Genomic DNA, 6,293 nt, shown 5'->3' on the forward strand with positions numbered 1-6,293 from the left:
GTGTCTATATTCAGCAAGACCCAAACAACATTCAGGTTTGTGCTGTTAAAGTGTCGGTAACATTCATGTAACAGCACGGCCAGACACTGCACATTTCCACAGTTAAAAGAGGAGCTCATTCAGCATCTCAAGCTGGTTACATGGATATGTGGAAACCATTCAGCCCATCGAAATGACTGAACAAGAAGAGGGACAGCCCATTTAATCCTCCTGCCTGTTCCACAGGAAGAGGAGGCATCTAGTCAGTACATTGAGCTGTTAAACAGGAACAGGCAGAGTCCAGTAAGACCCCTAAACCTGTTCTATAGAACCAGGAGGAGACCATTCACCCCTCGAGACACTTACACAGGAATAGGAGGGTGTCACTGATGCTCCATCCTGGAAAACAAATGGAGCAGATACTGCACTCAGAGATGGCACACGATGTTCCTCGTGGCTCCATTGCCTGTGGGACACATTATACTGTAACATGTTTTGCCGGCAGTGAGGAAGGAAGCCAAATGTTTTGTGCCAAGCCTCAAGGAGGCATCTTACATCTCCAGGAAGACAGACCCATGTTCTCCGTGGGTGTCAGAAGCTGGTGGGGATAGTTAACTGTTTTAGAGTGGAGGTATTGTGGCTCCTGTCGGGATGGTGGATAACGTGAAGTTCTATGTATGATCACACACCAAATACACTGTATTAATGTTGGAAAAGTTTAGTTCAAGACTGGCCCTCTCTCTCTCAATCGAAATGAGGAGTCGAGTGGAGTGAGAGGGACGTTCTCAGAGTCTTTTAAGCCATCGAGAATCATGTAAACTAAGTAAAGAAAACATGGAACTTATCACCGTATTAGTTCTGTTTGGAATATAATGAGTGACTGTCCATCCACTTAAGGTTCAATGCAATCACCCGTTATTCCTTCAAAGTGCTACAGATTAACCCTCAGACACTCCCGATGGTACAATCATCCCAACAATGAGTCTAGTGAATCTCCATTACACTCTTTCTGCCAAGAGGATTATTCCTTATAAAGGAGAGAAAATCTGTGCACAATACCATAAATACTATCTCAACAACACTCTAGGGTGGATCACACTAATTCTGTTCCCTCACTTAGCTGTCTCAGCTTCTTTCCTGTGGTATAAAAAAGCCATTCCTTCTCACTACACTGCGAATGACATGGCATTTTGAAGTTTCTTACATCTTTGCGTCAGTCATCACCAGAGGTGCCGATGGAGATGTATATCACGTTCAGAGGGAGACTCAATCAGAAAGAATTCACTTGAACCAGGGAATGGTCACCTACCTGAATGGAAATTACTTGCAGGAACAGGGAAATCAGGCAGAGGAAGGGAGCTACCTTTCCTGTTGTTCTGCTCTCATGGGATGTGTGCAGTCCTGGTCAGGCCAGCATATTATGCTGATCTTGAACTGAGTGGCTGATTCAGCTGTTGCACAGGATAATAAAGGGTAAACCACATTGATGTGGGTTTGCTGTCACACAGAGACATGAACATGGAAGAATAACCCATTGCCTTCTCTACAGGACATGAGGCAAACAGATAGGCTTCTGTTTAAAACAAGTGGTGATGATTTCATTTGCATTCCATCAACTTCCTTCATGAGACACAAAAAGATTATTATTGTGTGCCGCTTGATGATGAGTCAATGACTTGACCACCATGCACTGTCTGTCCATCTGACAGATTCTGTGGAGAGGACAAATTACCCATCTCAAGTGCAAATATGTTGTGACGTAAGCATAGTTAGAAGGGACTCGAAACGGTTAAATCTGGATTTACTAAAGGCACAAATGATGGATTATTCAGCAGTTGCATTGAGGCTGAGAATGTGACTGAAATATCCTGATAGTGGTCCTGGGTAGGATTGGTGAGTGGGGAGAATATGTAGAAATGTGAATATGAATGGAGAAAAAAGATAATGGAGTTTCAGAACAGTCTGGTTTCTCCTCGCGTATTGTTGAGTAAGTTGTGGACAGTAATTTGCTAGTTTTAATCAGTAAGGAATAATTTTTTTGACTGGGTCTGAAAATGATGACTTCCAAATTTTAAAATTTGAATATGAACAGCAATTCAGTTCAACTCAGTTTAATGGTCAGATGGAATGACTTACCAGGAACACCAACTATAGCGAGGATCGGATAGTAACCTCCTTGAATAATCCAAAGGATATCTTCGATCCGTGATGCTAATGATATCCAAGGCTGAGAAAGGTAGGAAAGACCCAAGTATAAACTCCTGTCTGTTGCAATATTCCAGTCGAAGATTCTCACATTTTGATCCATTTTTTGAACGTCCCAGTCTAATGTTCTCAGATTCTGATCTCTCCTCCTCCGTCTCTCGAGCTACTGATCCCTGTTAGTCCAGTCGATGATGCTCCCGCCCATACTGGGATAACACATTGAACCGAGTCCTTAATTAATAGAAGGGGCAAACCCTCCAGTGACACATCTCGGATCCACGGAGAATGACATCAATCACAGTCACTGAACAAATAGCTCCAGCCAACGCCTTTCAATTCAATATTGTTTTATTCAAATTCAAAACAATGATTCAAATTGTCATTTTCTGGATGGGCTATGTGAGGGTGACTGATGGAACAAATCTTGAGGCTGGTAGATCAAATGAGTGTAATCATTCAATCTGTCTTGGATGCAGGAGTAATGCTATAAGTTCATCAGAACGTAAACATGCATCTCTGATTATACATCCTGGAGCTATTGATCAAACATCATAATTTCAATTAAACATTGAGACAATTTTTATAGTTTATGATCTGAAGGGAATGTGTGTCTGAGAAACGTGGGGTTGTAACAGACAAATGGCATGGTTATGTTAACAGAGAATTGAACGTGACAAATGCAATTCAGATTGTTATTCCAGGTTCAGAGAGAGTCAGATGAGGCCTGTGCTATTGATGTGATCGATGTTAGTGAACTGTGATGAAATGTCATTTACTGGACTTCAATTAGAGTGTGGCTATGGCATTGTGGAGAAGACAGAAAACAGAGAGAATTGGGGGACATGGCAGTTCAGACAGGAGGGAGGGGCAATAATATTCCTCAATCATCAGTGTTGGAATATTACTCTTTATAGCTCATATGAAGAAAAGATTCAAGGATACATCTAAAGTGAGGAATGAGGAGTGCAATTTGTTTATTGAACACAAAATACGAGGACAAAATTATTTTCTGTCCGTACTAAACTATGGGAAGTACAAAAAAAAGATACACTCATGATATTGAGCTATATAAGTTGAAATGTGTATTACAAAATCACGGAAGTGCTCTGCAGTCTATATCAATCATTATTTGGCCCACAGCTGAGATGCTGATTTCCCCTATGTCAGTGATCCACCTCATTGAAATTGTCTGGCGCATTATCTCAGTACTGAGGGGGTTCTCAGTTCCTGCTGTTGTTCACCCAGTCTATTTAAATTAAATCACCTTCTCACTGTAGAAAAAAAAACACTTGGCCTTTTGGACTCTGTTTAACTGTCAGCAACTCAGCTCTGTGATATTGTTGGCGATAAATGATCTGGGACCACAGCCAGTATCCGCGCAGTGCTTAAACCGTATAGCAATAGATAAAGGCCTTGCAGTCCGTGAGAATTTCTAAATAAAACTTCCATTTTCTGTTTGTTCCTGTCTATCTCCCTTCTGATCTATCCTACTCACCCGCGTTTAACATCCCTCCAATCACACCCTGTTTCCAAATTGTTCAGTTGTATAGCTTGATGTTGTGGCCATTTTGGAGAAATGGATAGAGCGGGGACAGGACTGATCGTTGGAGGCTCCAGGGTTTAGATGCTTCATTCAGAACAAGGAAGGTACTAAAAGTGGGGCAGGGTGGGGTTTGGGGTGATGGAGGGTGGGGTGGCATTGAAAATCAAAGACACCATTACGTTGGTAGAAAGGATGCTTGATAAGGACTCGTGTACTGAGGTAGCATGGGAAGAGGTTAGAAACAAAAACGGAGAGGTCACCCTGTTGACAGGTCTCTATTGCCCTCTGAAAAGTTCCAGAGATGTAGAGGAAAGGATTACAAAGATGATACTGGATAGGAGCGAAAGTAACAGATTAGTTGTTATGGAAGAATTTATCTTTCCATATATTGACTGGAAACGCTACAGTTCAATAACTTTGTACAGGTCAGTTTTTGTCCAATGTGTGCAGAGTGGTTTCCTGACACCGTATGTATATAGGCCAACAAATTCCGTTATCACGTTTTACATTAAAAAGTTGATTCTGATACGAAAATCGTAATATTATTATTATTTCTACTGTTAATATTTTTCCTAGCGAATTAGACAAGACATGCCAGGCATCCCTTTAAGGTTTTATAATTGAAATCTGTGTCCATGATTATTTACCAAATATTTAACTCGAACTTATTACTATTTTAAATAGTTTCAAAGGCGCAGCTCCCTTCTGAAAGATAACCTGAGTAGCTGGTTTTGTGGATGAAAAGAATCCTGACTGAAATCAGAATATGTTACCTTTTCTCGTGATTCTTCAAAGTTTTTATGCTATAATTTCATTATTTCATCTGTGTTCTGTTACAAATCATCATTTTTTTCAATACATGAACTTTCTTTATCACTAGGTTGACATGTTTCAGAATCTTGCGAATCAGATTATCCTTTCTTTTGCCTTGGAATTATTTCCTTCTCAAAGGTACTTCTTTCACTAATGCTGAAGCAATTAATTTAATTTCTGTCTATTTTGTGGCTCTTCAAAAACAGACAGCTGAAGTAGACGTTTACATTTCCGCCACTCCATGTCCCTAAAAAAAGGCAGCTCCAACTCTCACTATGATCTGCCAGAACTGTGTATAAACAAACAGTGTCACTCTACTTAGATACATGCGACAATGAATCCTATCAAACCCAAATTAAACCAAATCTTATGATCGAGAGAGAGAAATTGTCACAAGATCAATACACCCAGATGAAACCTCTGCAGCCTGCCACATCCGGCCAAAAATCGTGATAGATGATGAAGCAACTAACTGGTGGAGTGGGCTCCACAATTATTCCCATTCTATCAATGCATCAGCTCTGCACATCAGTGTAAAAAACAAGGAAATAGTATCTGTACTATCCTAGCCAGCGGTGTTGAGTGGATGATTCAACTCACTGTCATCATGATGCCCACAGAATCACAAATGCCAGTCTTCAACTAATTTGATTCGCTGCACGTGACATGAAGAAACAGCTGAACACAGCAGATACGACAAAGGCAATGGGCTCTGACCCCATTCCTGCATTAGGACTGAAGACTTGTGCTGCACAACAAGCCGTGTCCCTGGGGAAGCTGTTTTCTTCTAACTCTAACTCTGACACCACCCTGGCAATGTGGAAAATAACTCAGCTATGTCCATTTTATAAGAGGGGAATAATTATAATCTGACCAATTACAACCCCCTCAGTCTCATCACGATAGACAAATTGGGAGTTCTTTTTGACAGAGCTGTCAAGCGGCACAGACATAACTTGTGCAGTGTGGTTTCCAATAGGTTCCCATGTGGAGATGATGCTGCCGTGGAAATGTCACTGGATTAATAATCCAGACCAGACTAATGCTCTGGCAGCTGGTGGAAGTTAAAAACAATTAATAAAATATCGAGATCTCAAATCTGGTGTCAGTAACAGTGACCTTGAAGTCAATGTAGTTTGTAAACAACAATTTGCTTTTCCAATGTACTTTCAGGAAGTGAATCTCCTTTGTTTCCTGGTCTGCCTAAACGTGACACCGGACACAGAGAGATGTGATCAAATCTACAATGGTCTCTGAAAAGGCCAAGCAAGACACTCTATTGTATCAAACCTCTCCGAGGTCTTAAAGTATAAAACCGGACAGAACACCCAGCCCCAGCCTCAATATGGATAAGGGAACGGGAAGCAGAGTCCTGTTGACCCTGCCGAGACCTCCTTCCTAACATATGCGAACTTGTGACAACATTTACAGAGCGTTCCCACAGACAGCACAGAAACATCGGGAATGGAATAGGCCATACAGCACATTGAGCCTGCCCCATTTTAGTTAATGTCTGAACATCTCCTCAATGCACTTTCCCCACACACTGTACACATTCCATAATGTGATTAACCTTGTGAAGCTATAAAATAGGAACTGCGGTAGTCCCTTTGGTCTGTCGAGTTTGCTATCAAATTGAATATGATGATGGCTGACCCTTTATTTCTACACCGTACTCCTACTCTGTCTCCCATCCTTTCGTTGTCTGGACATCCTTATTGGTCTTTAGTGCCTTGTCTTCCACAGCCTAATG

This window comes from Hemiscyllium ocellatum, unplaced genomic scaffold (genome assembly GCF_020745735.1).
Source record: "Hemiscyllium ocellatum isolate sHemOce1 unplaced genomic scaffold, sHemOce1.pat.X.cur. scaffold_608_pat_ctg1, whole genome shotgun sequence".
Classification (NCBI taxonomy): domain Eukaryota; kingdom Metazoa; phylum Chordata; class Chondrichthyes; order Orectolobiformes; family Hemiscylliidae; genus Hemiscyllium; species Hemiscyllium ocellatum.